General features: G+C 43.9%; 1 long non-coding RNA gene across 1 annotated transcript; it reads right to left on the bottom strand.

Annotated features, from left to right (window-relative positions):
- Positions 1-9,096: 9,096 nt before the first annotated feature.
- LOC120247598 lies at positions 9,097-11,783 on the bottom strand. The gene is made up of 2 exons (XR_005532364.1): positions 10,626-11,783; positions 9,097-9,743 (listed from the first exon to the last, which is right to left on the bottom strand). It is a non-coding gene; the product is annotated as an uncharacterized LOC120247598 (long non-coding RNA).
- Positions 11,784-15,947: the final 4,164 nt, after the last annotated feature.

The raw sequence follows: 15,947 nt of genomic DNA, 5'->3' as shown, positions 1-15,947 counted from the left end.
CTCTACATTGTGCTGCTAAATTCCCCCTTCTCACCCTTGTAGAGAGAGAGCCCTGAGCTCCTAGCCGCTGAAATTAGCGCCTGTGCACAGGTAACTGGAGCTTGCTCTTGCCCGGTTCCCTTTCCGCACCCAGGCACCACGGCTGGACGATGTATTTTGCCGAGTGAAACTTTCTGCAAAACAAACAAACAAACCCAAACTTAACAAAATTTAACAAAAGAAACTTTTCTCTTTCTTTTTAAAAACAAGTCTGTCATTTCTTAATTTTCTCCCTGGTACATTTTCCAGCCATTGTTTTGCTAATAATAGCTCTAAACACACAAATAAAGCTCGCTGGTAGTGGTAGATTTGGGAAATTGCTACAAGCTTCCTGACAGCTTTATCCTGCTCCTGTCAGCCATTTCCCCCAAGAAAATGGACATTTAATCAGTGCGAGGCTGCATCTTATTAGTCTGGCTCATCAGCTATCACCTCCTTCCAGGCTCCAGAGAGAAGACAGAAACCTCCAGCATTGTCCCCACTGCCCAGGATGCAGGGATTTCAACAGGAAGCGGCACCTTCATGAATTAAGTACATTATTCATTGCACTGTGACTACGTCTATATGGTAACCCGTAAGTTATTTCTAAACATTTGTGATTCTGAAGACTGGTACATGGAAATGTTTATGAAATTATCTTTTTGAAAGAAAAGCTTACAAAATTTGGGTTATGTAGTCCACAAAATAGAAGATTGAGGGCAGATTTTAAAAGGTACCAATTTAATTGAGGTGTAAGAATAGCATTGTGGGCATCTTATTTCTCCTTAGACCAGGAGAGAGAAATGAGCTAAGGTTGCTGGAGAAGGGATTTAGGGCTGACTTCAGGAAGCACATCTGTTGATAACACTGAAGCCCTGGAGAATCTCGCGAGAGGACCTTCAGGGTTTTGGCTCACATTCATTCCGCTAACATTTACTGGATACCTTCTGGGGATTTCTTGGTTTGTGCCTAATTCTGTCCCAGAGCTAAGTCAGAAAGATTTCGCTCAAATCCTTTACTTGACTCTGGTTTTCCTCACAAAGTATTGCTATCTCCCTCACTCCCTGCACCAACCTCTTGCCCCCAAGAACTTTTCTTCTTATCCTCAACCTCTTAGGAAGGTTCACAGAGCTCACAGTCCTGGAGTCCCCCAACCCACACACAAACAACAACAAAACACAGACAACAACAAAAAGGCTTTTAAATTTAAGAATTATTCTGAAAGTAGAAAATCAGACCCACTGCGTTAATCAAAACTAGGCCTCTTGATCAAATAGCCACTCATAACACAATGGCGTTTTGAGAAAAGCATGCAGAAATTGTAGCCAGTTCAGAGGTTTGGTGACTCGCCTCGAGTTTGTTTATATTGCCCAACTCCTTTTACTCCACTAAAACTTTCTTTGCTGCAGAAAATGGCAGCACCCTTGCCATTCTAGGATTCCCTGTATTCGGCCTCACCTGACAACTGCTTGGCTGTCTATCCAGAACAGTTAAAACATCCAGTGCTGCAGGGAATGGCATAAAATCTCATCATAGGCAGCAATGCCCTGTTCAAGGAATTGCAGAGAACCATATCTTCTCGTGTGCACCTGGATATGAATCATTGACTCGGTGACCTCCGTTTGGAATCTGCTTTCTCATTGGAATCGATTTATCCTACGTGAGATGGAGGCACCTAACCTTTCTTAGGGATGCATGCCTAATTCCAACAGAACTCTGGAATTACTTCAGATGTTTATACAGCAGTCTTGGGTGATCCAAGCATCTCCACTTCTGCTGTCATTTTAAGGCCATTTGAAACATCTGAACAGCCCTGTTTTGTTTTTTTTTAATTCTCCTCATGCTCATTTCCACATGGAAGGAATTCTTATGAGGTAATAGGGTGGTGGGGAGACAGCTTGCTTCAGCTCCTGCTAGTTATTCCATGTTCTGCCCCAGTGGATTATTTGCATCCGGTCTCTACTTGTTAACATCAATGGGCTATGTTTGCATAACTAGATAGGATGATAAAAGGGCTTCCATTTTGAATAGTTAACTCTCACCAAACCAAACCAAACCAACAAACAAATAAGCAAAAAACAAAGTCTGGGCTAGAGATACCAGCCTTGAGAAACTGACAGGGGAAAAAAAGAGTCTCCTAAGGTCTGTCACAAAGCATTTCTGGTTTCAATTTCCCCTCTCCTTTTGAAATAAGATCCAGTACCCCCAGACCTCCACCCAAAATAAAGTCGCTGGGACTTGGCAGGAAGTGGCATGGCAGACCACCCAAGAATTAGGGGCATCTGACGTGGATGGGAAAAGTTAAACGAAAATCTGAAGATGATGTCAAGTAGATGAGAATGAGTCACCTATGCTCCCGCTCCTGTTTCTCTGCAGCCAAGAACCCTGTGCTGAGGCGTACAGTTAACCATCTAGCCAGCAGGGCTGAGTCCCTTTCGAGTTCCTACCTTAGCCTCCAGGCAGTGTACAACCAACCCTTTCGAAAGACCTCCAACGCTTTCAAGTTCTTGAGAAACGTTCCTGTTTCCTAAGCTCCTCAGGCTGTCTTCTGTCAACACACACCTCTTTTCCTTTTACTCACACGCATTTCCTTATCACCGTCTGATGTATTTTGTCCCTTCCAATAAACCGTGAGGTTCTTGAAGGCAAACAAGTCTGGTTCCACCTCAGTGCGCCCCGCGCGTCCGTGCCAATACCTGGGACAGAGCAGTTACTCAATCCGCATCCCTGGGCTTTAATTACTTACTTGTTTTATTATCACCCCCGGATCAAAGTTCTCTCTGTTAGATTGCAAGATTCAGGAGGGCAGGACCTCAATTAGTGAAAAGTACAAGTGACTTCCTGCCAGGGTCAGCTTCACTCGTACGTGAATGAAGCAAGTACATCTGGGGGGCGATTTGAGGGGTTCTAGAAGCACGCTCCCACCCCTCACTTTCCGAAATTCCACTATATGACACCTCTTCACTTAAGGTTCTGCATCTTATTAAGATACGAGTTCCCCTGGCAGACTAACCTGATAAGTTATCTGTGGTTTACAGTAGATAAAGGAAAGACATTGAGCCTGGGGAAAGGAGAGCTCACTCCGAAAGGTGGGAGAAAGATAGCACAGGAAGCTGGGGTGTCAATTGGCCCCATTCACACCAAAATCTCTTCAATAATGTGTGATGCTGGTGTTGACATGAAGAATTATTCTCCTTCCAAAGGCCCAGCCCCTCTGACTCCTTATGTAGTGATTGGAATATAAATAAGGTGGGGGACAAAAAGAGCACTTATTATGCGCCAGACAGTGCTCAAAACACTTAACAAATAGTAACTCATTGTACCCTCCACCACTCTGAGCTTGGCCCTTATTACCATCCCAGTTTTGCATGTAAGGAAACCGAGGCATAGACAGAAGGTGACAGACCCAGGGAAAGAGTAAGAAGTATTGACACTTTTAAATGATGAAGCTCCTTTCCCTATCCTCTTCCCCCATTCACCTCCCCCTAACTTGTGTCAAAAGACTTACCTTCAATATTCCTAATGAATCCTCAGTGTGGGAAATAAACAGGCATCAAAGAAAGCATAAACAGTGTTCCAGGTATATATGAACACTTCTACAAAGGAGCATTTTTAAGAAATGGCAACCAATGTGCTGTCCCTGAGGTCCTTACAAAACACGTACATGTTGAGCGAGCTTTAAAAGTAGCCAGGGACTGAGGTGCCTGAGTGGCTTGGTCGGTTAAGAGTCCAACTTTTGGCCTCAGCTCAGGTCATGATTTTCACTGTTCATCAGGCTCTGCGCTGACAGTGCAGAGCCTGCTTGGGATTCTCTCTCTCCCACTCTCTGCCCCTCCCCCGCTTGTCCTTGCTCTCACTCTCTGAAAATAAATTAATAAACTTAAAAAAAAAAAACTAGCCAGGGATTTTTAAGAAAAGAATAAGTAACTAGATATAGCCAGGGATTCCTCCAAATTGCAATATGCCCATTTTGGGTGCTTCCCCCGAACACTGTCAATGAAACAGAGATGATAACCATGGCAATCGTTATATCACTTGACCCACACAGATGGAGCCTAGCCCTTCCCGAGAGAGGAGATGCCACGTCTGTGTTTGTATATACTCTTTAGAAGATGCGTGTAAACTTAAAACCCACAAGAGACTGGCAACAACTTTTCCTTGAGGAGGGTGAGTTGAGAAAGTTTACCTTATGCATCAGATTAGAGAAAGTAGACTCCTTATTCACCTTCAGATTAGAAAGGTAAAATAATCATTGGTTCTTTGGAATTGGATATGATTGCCCAATAATTGGAAAGAGCATGAAAGAAAAAAGCAGATAAATAGAGTGAGAGGTGGGATGGCACTACGCTTTGTTCGAGTTTATAGGATTCCATCAAATGGAAGGGATGTGATTGGGAATTGAATTGGTTTGGTTTAAGGACACCATCACAGTGCTACTCATGGGCAACCAGGAGATGACATGGGTGCCCAGGGCCCTGCCTACCTCAGATGAAAATTCCAGCTACAACCTTGCCCGCAAGGAAAGACAGTGCTTCAGCCAGCTGCAGCCAAGCTGAGTGGTCCCATTTTAGGGGCAGAGGCCACTGGGTTTGCCTGCAAGATGGCACTGCTCAGAAGTGCTGCTGGGTCCTTCCTGGGAATAGATCCTTACCCACCAGCATCAGAAATCAGCAGCAAACATCTGGGCCAAATATCTGGGCTTCCATTCTAAACTCCACCATCTTTCTTATGAGCCTGAGGCGTTTTTAGGTGTCCTGTGACTTTAAAATTATTTAATGATCTTCACACAGCTCATATTAAAGAAATAGCTCTTTGAAGTTCACCTCTTAAACCTTCAAAACTTGTCTTTATAATCTAGGGACTTTGGATTGGTAAATTTCTATGATGACCTATGCAGAGAATTTCCCAAATTTATTCTTTCCTCTTGTTATCACTGAAGGCCACTTTCTATGTTCTTGTATATACGTAGTATAGTTTCAACTTGGTGAGATTTATAGGACCTATAACTGCCAATAAAGCAATGATAATTAACTGTGAATTTACTCTTGCACTTGTAAAAGAGAACGAGTATATTTTTTTTACTTTGAAAGGAATTTCACTTTCCTAATGACTTTGGCTAGCAGCTATATGCAGTACTACAAAAAGTATTCTTACCTGCATCGATTGGGCATCCCTTGCTTTCTGTCATCATGCTTAAAATTAGGAAGACACAGTAAGGATTCTACCCAGCCTAACCGATGGGGCAAAGGAAACCTGACTGTTTATACCTACTCTGGAGAACTTCTGAACATCCCATGAGGTCTCATGATTAGGTCTGCGTTGGAATGTCCAGTTCGGCCTTCAGGATCTTTAATTACTGATCTGTTTCTTTTTTGAAGTGCTACGTTTAGGTACTAAGTCCTTATCAACTTATTCCCGGGGAAGGCTTTGTGTCTGCGATGTCGCTGAGTGACTCCGCTGCTCTTGGCGTCTCTAACCGGGGGACTCTGCGCTCACACCCACATTCTCCTGGGGAGGCCAGAGTTCTCTCTGAGATCACTGTGGCAAGGGCTGGAGCACTTTGAAAGCCCTACCTCATGGGAACAGCTTCTTCACTGGAAGAATTATGAATAAGATCATCGACTAGACTTTCTCTCTCACCCAAGGTATTGCTGTTTGAATATTTCATGTTAAGTATCATCTTGAGTACACAAACACCCAAGGCCTTGAGGAAATGTTGACATACAGTACTGGTGCGGTGGGGGCGGGGGGAGGGCAGCCAAGTTATTTACCCAGCTCACTGGGACCCCTCAGAGTATGGCTGCCATTCTGTAGTAAATTTGTGCACGAAAGTGTATCACCTTATTGTGGATCTAAAATTAAATCCTTCAAACGTCTGGCTCTCAGAGTATCTGCAGGAGAAGGGCCAGAGCCAGGAGTAAGGAGTCTTAAAATTTGCAAGCCTCTTTGTACTTCTGGAGGCTCTTGGACAGCCCAGATACCTATTGATGCGGTAATACTTTTTCAATTCCTACAGTCAGGATCAGATAGAATATTGTTATACCAGCAGCTGTCAGTCAACAAACCTCTCTTATGGGTAAGGTGAATCGAAGACCATGACCACACTAGGAATGACTATTAAGCGTCTCCACAGCAAAAGGAGGCATCCATCACCCATGATGCTGGCCTTTTGGTAAGAAGCAGGGCATATGGAGAAGCAGTGCTGGCCAGAGTGAGAACTGTAGACTGATGAGCAGTCGCTGATCCCTGGCAGCGTTCTGCTTTATCTCAAGGGGAGAGCCAAGCTTCGGCTCTTGGAAGAACTGCTCTCTCCACTTGCAAGCAGAGGCAGGGCACACAGGAGAGGCCCCGGGAGGCTGGGAATGTGCTCGGGCAAACGTGAAACTCAAGCTTTGAAAGCTAAGCCCCAAATCCAAATATGCTGTTACGCAAAGTGTTCGCAGATTGGCTGGCGTTTTATTATCGTATGAGGTTACTTGTTGGCATGTGCTGAATAATTCCCTGGCATGCCCATGGCTCGTCAGTGGCATTCCTTCCTGAGTCACCACTGGACCAACAGCCTGGCTCAGGGAGCAGGGACCAGAGCTGTCCAAGAGGCTATCTTTTCAATGAAACTTAAAGCCCACAGTCCTGATTTGCTGACGTGACCTTGCCTGCTTTTCCAACTTCAAGGATGAGCTGGTAGGCTCTTCCCATGAGTGTTTGACAGACTTGAGGAAACATTTTGGGGGTTGCACATAACTGTTGAAGTGAGGAATATTTGTCTGTCATCAGCTGGATGAGAAAATTTTAAATCCTGGCCAGGACTTTGGAGGCCCAGGGAGATGGCATCTCTCGCGGGAGCAACATTAGGCCAATTACAAGGCTCAGCATTTTCCTGACACTGTAGGTTCAGAGCTCTTTGCGATCCGTTTGTTTCTTTAGCTGAGTTTCTTAAACACACACCACCCCTTGTGGAGCTGTCTGGGCCTCCACCCAAAAGCTAAAGGATACAAAGAGGAAGAAGAAAAGAGAGCAGCCGGCTCTACCCAAAGAGAGAAACAAAGCCAAGCATTTCAGCGTTTCATTATTCTCCAAAAGCCTGTCAATACTTACAATGGGGGAAAACTGAGAACAGCCAAAATGTGCAGCAATGCAAAGTTGGCCACATACAATATGGAAAAAGAAGCAGTCATTAAAATCGTGCTGTAGATTGTAGAAGAAACTTTAATGACATGGAAACATACACACAATATACTGTTAAACGGAGCTAATTATAAGACAGCATGGACAAATGTGATTCCATTTTGTAAATATGTGTGTTTCTATGTTATATACACATATAGAAAAAGGACTGAAATGTTGTAAATTAAAATGTCAATAGCGGTATTTCTATGTTGGGTGGAGGTATAAGTGATTTTTCTTTTCTTTCTCTCCAAATTGTCTACAGTAAACATGTCTTAGGGGCCCCTGGGTAGCTCAGTTGATTGAGATTCTGATTCTTGCCTTTGGCTCAGGTCATGATCCCAGGGTCTCAGGAAGGAGCCCTGTGTCAGGTTCCACGCTAGGCATGGAACGTACTTAGGATTGTCTCACTCCCTCTCTCTCTCTCTCTGCCCTTCCCCTGCTTACTCTCGCTCTCTCTAAAATTAATTTTTAAAAAAGGTTTCTGTTTTGTTTATATCTTTATTATTATTTTTTTGATTATCAAACGAAACTTGCTCATAGTATAAGTTTCTAACAATACAGAAATGTGTAACATGTAAAGTAAAATTTCTCTTAATCCTGCCCAACAGATGATCCTTGCATATACACATCTGTATTGTTTTAATTATTCTTGAATATTTATTCAACAGAATTATTTCTAGTTCTTCAATCTGTCTTTTTTCACTTAAAATATCTGGGACATCTTCCCAGGTATGTATTTCTTTTTCCTTCCTTCCTTCCTTCCTTCCTTCCTTCCTTCCTTCCTTCCTTCCTTCCTTCCTTCTTTTCTTTCTTCCTCTCTCTCTCTCTCTCCCTCTCTCTCTCTCTCCCTCTCTCTCCTTGAGCCCATCAACTGGGGCCCTGGCAGACCAGAGGGATTGGGAGCTACAGTCACAAGCCAACCAGAGTGAGGGTGTCTGCCCTCCTGCTGCAGACAGGCAGAGGGATGTCGGGGCACTGGCTATCAGAGCTGAAAGGGATGTTGAAGGGGATTTAGTTTAATGCACCCACTGAATGATGAGAGATGAAGGTCCAGAGACCAGAATCTAAGTCTTTTAATTCAATGCTGATGATTGTTTTTACTACACCACACTGCCAAGTAGAGAATAGATATTATTAAGTACTTTTCAAAGAGCCCTCATCTTGCTAACATTTTGCTGCAGCCTTAGTGTCCCTTGAGGGATCTGGGGAGGCTATCTCTCTCATTTCACAGATGGTAACACCAGAGAACACTTGGTGGGCGAAGGTATCTGCCTGCACGATCTCATACAGTTCTCGCATGATTTTTCTGAGGTTGGTCCTACTATTTTATAGTAACACCCATTTTATAGACGAAAAAATGAAGACCCAGCAAGATTGAGTCACTTGTCACGAGTGCCACAGCTAAGGCATGGTGGAGCCAAGGCTTGAACCTATGTCTCTCCCCAGACCCCTTACTTTCAAACATTACACTGTTTCTCTCGGGTTTAGCACATAAAGTCCTCACATAAGACAAATTTGAATTACTCTTTCCCTTTCCCATTTGCTGTTTTCCAGTACTTCTCAAACAAAGTAACACAGGAATGACATTAGCCAATGCAATTTTGGTGTCAGGCAGGGTTCAGGGGCCCCACTCAGTGTTCAGGATTCTGTGCCAAGCACTGGGGTAAAAACAAAACAAAACAATACACCCTGTCCAACCACAGCTATTCTCGCAGTTGGCAAAGGAGTCGCCTGGCACCCTTCCCCTAGGGATTCTGCATGTCCCCTGGAAGGCGGTAGACTGCTTGCTCCCCAGGTATTTTTGTTTCTTATGTAATTGTGCACTCGTTTCAACTCAGCCTACACGTTTGCACTTGCAGGTAAAGCCGATCTTTCTTTCAGTCAGACACACAATACACACTGAGTCATGTGTAGAAAGCCTGTACAATGTTTTTATTGTGAACAGAGCCCCAAGGGCCTCGTCTTACAATCCTCACGTGTGCGTCATCCCCACAGAGAGGGGTCTGCCTGTGGCCATCTGCACGGAGCCCTGGGAGGCTTAGGGCGAGAGGCGACCTGTCACCTTGCACACCCAACGCTGGTCTTCCAGGAGCTGGTGGTCTTGGACTTTCGTGGGCATTTATACCACAGCTTTTTTCACAATTTGTTCACCTTCTTCTCTTTCTGTCCACTTTTATTGTCCCCTTTCCTCTGTCCCCATGGTTCTGTTAAAACTTTCTGCCTTGTCTATTTTCTGAGTTGCTTCCTCTTCTTGTGCCCTGTAAAGCTGTGTTAGCTCCTATTGCTCCGTAAAGCACGGAGGCTGTCCCCTTTCTCTTTCTTCCACGCTCCCCAGAGGCTCTTCTGTGTTCCCACCCCAACCTCACATGTCACCTCACCTCTATTCTCTGTCACCAGCCTCTCTGTTGCTGTTATATCCATTCTCGACAAACAGGCTGGGGGTGCCCTCCTGAACATGGAGATTCCGTGTGGTAAAACGATTCAGTGTGGGGGCCCAGGGGCCCGGCTGCTTGGGCAAACTCCAGGAAGCCATCTAGCATCTCTAAATCTCCTGTTGTCTGCAAGTCAAATGGGATAATGAAAGTCCTTACTTCTTAGAATTGTTACAAACCCCACATTAAGTTGCATAACTCCAGGGTTTGGTTTCCAGACCGATATGCCTTACTAGTTCAGTGATCTTGGCCAAGACACTGAGCTTCTCTCTGCCTCACCGTCCTTCTAACATGAGAGTGCTAATATTACGACCTACCCTATTGGTATACTGGGAAGATTAGTTAATAAACATAAAAATGCCTGGGATAGTGTCCAGCACACAGGAGCCTTCCCCAAAGTTGTTCATCCTGATACTTATTCATGGATGTGAAATGCCTCAGATGGCTGTCTAGAATAGCTGGAGACTCTGAAGAGGTGGGTTACCCATCTGCCAGAAATGTTCATTCCTCTTGCCCTCTGTTCTTTGGCTGCCCATCTCCTGGGACACCTGATCATGACATTCTGCTCACACTCTGCTTTCATAAAGGCTTTTCTCTGCCTTCAGCACCAAATGAAAACCAAGCTTTGGAGAAGCCCGACCAGTAAACATACAACTGAAGAACTGAAAAAAGGGAATAATACTGCAGGTTTTCTCTTATTGTCTACTTTGATTTTCTGTCATTTTAATCAGTGGAACATGTCCTCTTCCTCAATAGTTTGATAAAAACACCCTTTGCAAATCACATCATTCTTCATTTCTCTCCTTAAGTGAGAAAATGTGTATAAAGAACTTATAGCAGGGTTTGGGACTCCATAAATTGTAACTCTTATTTGTTTTATCCTTTTGAGTCTAATCTAGCCACATCATAGAATACTCAGAAGAAAAAGGAAAAAGGGAAGAACTCTCCTAAGGTAACCACCTATGGTCATTTTGTACTCTCAAATTTAAATGCACTATGAGAACTCACATTTTAAGGAAACTCTACTGGGACGCCTGGTTGGCTCAGTCGGTTGAGCATCTAACCTTTGATTTCCACTCAGGTCCTGATCCCAGGATCGTGGGACTGAGCCCTGCATCAGGCTCCATATGGAGGCTGCTTAAGATTCTCTTGCTCTCGCCAGCTCATAAGCTCTCTCTCGAAAGAAAAAATAATAATAAAAATAAATAAAGTGATTCTACTGAGAATAATTTCAGAAAGTGAAGTTTGTTTCTGATATGAATTAGACCCTTCAAGATTGCAGAATAAGGATGTAGCTGCTTGGTAATATGAGGAAGTTCATATTGAGTATCATCTCCTTAAGTCATATTCAGGTCAGAACATTCTTAGTGTCCCTTTGAAGATATCCTGGACACCAGTGTCCCGTCTGTTTATATTTTCCGAGAGAGAAACCGTAGGATTCATTTGTCATCAACCGACTCAAAGAATAGAATGTACCACCAGGTCACATCTGAAGTACATGACTTCACTTTTCTCAGAGGTGAGCCAAGGTTGTGGGATATTGATAATACTTAGATGAAGGTTAAGGCCCAGGGATCCCCCCCCACCCCTTTTTTTTTTTTTTTGGTAAAAACAACAGTCACCTTGGTGTACCTTCTGTGGAAACTCATCTTTTCAAACAGGGAGTTCCTTTGAGGTGTGGTGTATGGGAATAGCTCTTCTGATTAGCAGAGCCTTTATATTCTGTGCCTTCACTTCCCCTCCCCCGTCCACATGAAAATATTTCTCACATAACGCCACTTAAAGCTTTTCTTTCACAGCAAGAAAGAGTATGAATCTAAGAAAACCTTTCAATTTGGAGAAATAATTGAAACTCCTTAGAGTATAATGTCCTAACGGGCAAGAGAACTTTACAACAGCAATAAAATTGTCAGCTTTTAATAATAAGCTGCGTTTTCCTGGCATTTTGTCATTTGTAAAGCATTTTTTAACAGTCATTATAATTACTCATTTGTTTACTTATTCTTTCAACGCCAGGACCACACAATGACTTTTGTGGGCCCTAGGCACTTCTGCCTTTTTAGGACCTTCCCCCGTTAAAAAACAAACAAACAGACATGAAAATAGTTTAATAGATTTTGTGGCCCTAAATATCCTTCATTTTTCTGATGGGTAGAAAAAAATTAAAACAAGTTCTATTCTAGGGGCACCTGGCTGGCTCAGTCGGTGGAGTGCCAGACTCTTAATCTCAGGGTTGTGAATTGGAGCCTCACAGTGGGTGTGGAGATTACTTAAAAATAAAACCTTCTAAAAATAAGTAAGTAAATAAAACAAGTTCTATTCTAACAGTCCTGTCTTTTTTTTCTGATTTTAAGAAAAATTAAACATTTTCATGGTCCCCTAAAAAATTCTATGGACCCTGAGCCTACCATGCTTAATGGATAAACCAACCCTGCCCCTCAGCCTGTGCTAGATGTGGGCTGGGGGTTAGAGATACAAAGGTGAACGTATGTGGCTCCCATCCTAAGGAGCGCACCAGCCTCGGGGAAGCAGACCCCCAAACAAACCAGTGTGACTGACACCCTACAATCAGGGCTACCAGTGAGGCTGTTAGCGCGTCCCCCAAGAGCACAGAGGGTCAGTTCCTAACGTGGCATGGAGCGGGAACACAACTTTGTGCAGCAAGCAGAGCCTGAATGGCTCTTTAAGATAAGATGTTTCAGCAATTTTGTGCTTAAGGCCCAGTTTCAAATTTTAGAATTTTTGGCAGGCCACTTGAGGAACTGAGAAGTAAACACTGGGCCAAAGCAGCAAGTTTCACAGAATTGTAGAAACTTGCCATTAATCTCAGTATATGGTGATAGAACATGATTTTATCTTCTGATCAATCCTTAAGATTTAATTTTGCCACCACTGTGGGTGCATACCATTCCCTCAGTGTTAGCCAACAGTGTCAGGCTGAGCGGGTCCTGTGGCGCTAGATGGAGGAGGACCCAGAGAGTGCGCGCTGGGAGGATCAGGGCATCTAGTTGGTTCCAGGGGGAGACCACATGCTCAATGGAGGGTGAAAAACCTTTGCTTTCTGATTATATAAAAGACTGTAGTCAGGACAGAAAATAATTCTTCCTAGCATGGGGGGTGGGGAGGGCGGGTAACCAAGGTGATAACATTTAGCCTCATTTATAAAAAAATTTGTATTTTAGACATCAATCAAGTTTGGCAAATTTTGTCAAATCAAATTTGACAGTTAGTTGCAAAGTGTTCAAGATACACCAGCTGCCAAGCTACAGTGTGGAAAGCTACTATTATTGGATAATAATAGCAAACACTTACAATGTCCCAGGGACCATTCTGAGAGTCTTGTTTGGTTTTCAATCTTCATAATAATCCTATATCGTATTAGTATTATCCCCATTTTAAACATAAGGAGACTGAGGCACAGAGCCTTTAAATGACCTGCCTTAGTAACTGGCAGAGCTGAGATTTGAGCGCAGGCATTCTTGGCTCCAAGATCTGTGCTGTCAGTCACTGCACGTCACCACCTGTATGGATGCCCACATCCTCCACTGTGTGGTATCAGGCCGCTGTTACTAGATCAGCCTCACACGGAACCAGCTTCACAGCACCTCACGGAAGGCTTCTTACCTGACCATACAGAATGGAATGGGCATCCGCTCACCCCACGTGAACAACACAGAAGGCCTTTGAGAAGTTACAGTCCACGGGGAACATTGACTTTGCCAAATAGAGAATGGGGACAAATGGCTCAATCCCAAGACAGACTGCATAGAGCTTCTCCGACCATCCTACAGGAACAAGCAGCCTGTCACTAGTAACAGTGGTTGCCATCTAAAGAATAGGGGGTTCTGTTCACTGCATTTCAGATAAATGACAAATAATTTCATTTGTTTATGATAAGTTACGTCCCATATATTGCATGGCACATACTTATTACAAAGGGTTCTTTGTTGTTTCTCTAGAATTCAAAGTTAAATGGGTGTTTGGTATTTTTATTTGCTAAATATGAAGTCCATAAGCAGTAGCCAACTTAACACACATGTTCATACGGGCCACGGGCCCTGATTCCTCCCTCCACAGTTCCTCCATCTCTCACAGTTCCCTGGGATCCCATGACCATAAAGAACTTGCATGTGAGACTTTGTCTCAGCTCCAGCTTTCTGGGAACCCAGACTACAAACCACCTGGGCAAAGATTTTGCCAGGAGATGAGGTAGCCATAATACTTACAATCACCCCGTAAGACAGGCATTGTTACCACCATCATAGCACCCAGGTTACAAATAAGGAAACTGAGGTTCGGGAAGGTTTGTCCATTTCCCAGGATTCACCCTCAGCTGCTCTAGATCCACCAGCCTCTTACTAGAGAAGAGCTCTCCAGATTCTTTTGGAGAGCCACTGAAACATTATTGAAATGAACATTAATTGGTTTAGATAACCATTGACTCATTTGTTAATGAACTCCATTTGTTGAAAGAAACTCCCGTGGCCTCGCACAGTCAAAGGGATGAAGTAACACACGCACTGAGAGAATCAGTCTCAAAGCAGCCATAACATCAAGATGCCCAACTTCTCCTGCTTCATGCTAGTTGAAATGATCGAAGTGAAAACATGAAATTTTCAACCTCAGCTCTTCACAATAAAAGTAGCAGCATATTTTTATTTCCAGGTATAACTATCATGTGTTCATTCTAAAAGTGAGGACTGATTGCAAAGAGAGAATTCCAGCAAACCTTGAAATTATACTTGCCTTTAATTTGCATCAGAAATCTGGTTTTCTTTCCCAGTAGCCTTCTAATAAGCCCAGTAGCCATATAATCATTTGGAACAATTAGAGAAAAATAACAACGTTAGAGAAAACCTGTGCCAAAGAACTTGTACCTAGTGGGTTTACACAGAAATGAAACCTCCTTGCAAACTTTCAAAGGTGAAGCCAAACCTTGGTAGCACATAAGCCCAAAATGAGAAGGAGCGTTTCTTTTCTACATACACTCTATGAAATGGAACCCCTTTCTTGCTCCTCTCTGTCTGCTGGGATCTTCGTTAGGTAGGAACAGAGTTTACAGGAATGAACCATCTTGCGGAGGTGAGAAAATCTCCCCCTGCTGTGGCTGGATTTGCTCCTGGAATGGGCGCCCCCTGTAGCTCTCCAGTAAGGCTTGTTTTTACCGCCCAGAGAAGCAGGTGGATTGGATGGCTGGCTTCGGTGACCTATGGTTTCCTGCCCAGTCCCCTGGGCATTGCAAGGCCCCACCTTCCACCTGGCCCATGACCTCTGACCCTGGCCCTGTGGCCAACATGAAAGTGGGGGCGGTAGGGGGAGGATAGATATCACACTGCTAGGGCCCACAGATGAAAGATTCACTTGTTTCCATTCCTCAAGCTCCCTTGTGAGGTCCTGGGAGTTGCAGAACTGGTATTTCTCCAAATCCTGGCAGCTCACATAGCTGTGTAGACAAGCTGTCCTGACAGTTGTACATATGTATATGTGGTGCATGGGTGGCGGCAGCCTGGCTTCCGGTCCCAGCTCTGCCATCGACTTGCTCTGGGACTTCAAGGAGCCACCTTTGCCTCTCAGGAGCCTCATTTCCCTCATCTGTGAAACGGGACGGTTGGATTCCTATAGGTGCTTGGGAAGGGGTGGAGAGTGAGGTGCAGGACAGGGGGCTGCTGAGTAGGCAAGTCCCAGGGATCTACCTGCTCACCACCCTCCCCGCCACCCCCCCAGTGAACTAAAATAATCTCACTTTTATCTGTCTTATATTATGTACATGTACATAAGACTTTCTTTGAGAAAAAGGGTTCCATTGCTTCTAAAAACCAATAGAGTAGGCTATTCCTAAGTGACCTTCCAAATGGATTATTCTATGATTCCACGATTCCCAAACAAAAGTTCAGACTTCACTTATTTAAAGGGTTGCGTGCTACTTGGGAGGTTGAGAAATGATGATATGTGATGATATGTTTCTGTTACTTAAGACTCTTCTGCGGCCTCCCCAAGGGGACCTATAAAGTTTCCAGAGCCCGAGCCCCCTCCCTTGTTACACCTGATAAAGGCTCACATGTTAATTATTTAGCCACTGGTGCTGACTGGAACATAGTTGTATAATGAAACTGCCTTGAAAACATTTCCGCGTGTAACACACAGCTCTTGCAATTTAAACATATTTTGTCTTCTTTCCTATCAGCAGTTATTTTATGGACTGGGCTTAGCCGGTTTAGCAACAAAGGGCACTGGATTGGTGAATTATTCATGTAATCTACATTTCCTGGCTGCTGTTGATAATTGACAGGTGTCATGTCACCTTTCACAAACGTCCCGCAATTAGGGACT

This window comes from Hyaena hyaena, unplaced genomic scaffold (genome assembly GCF_003009895.1).
Source record: "Hyaena hyaena isolate Hyena2069 unplaced genomic scaffold, ASM300989v1 scaffold_532, whole genome shotgun sequence".
Taxonomy (NCBI): domain Eukaryota; kingdom Metazoa; phylum Chordata; class Mammalia; order Carnivora; family Hyaenidae; genus Hyaena; species Hyaena hyaena.
This window is presented reverse-complemented; position numbering and strand designations above follow the sequence as displayed.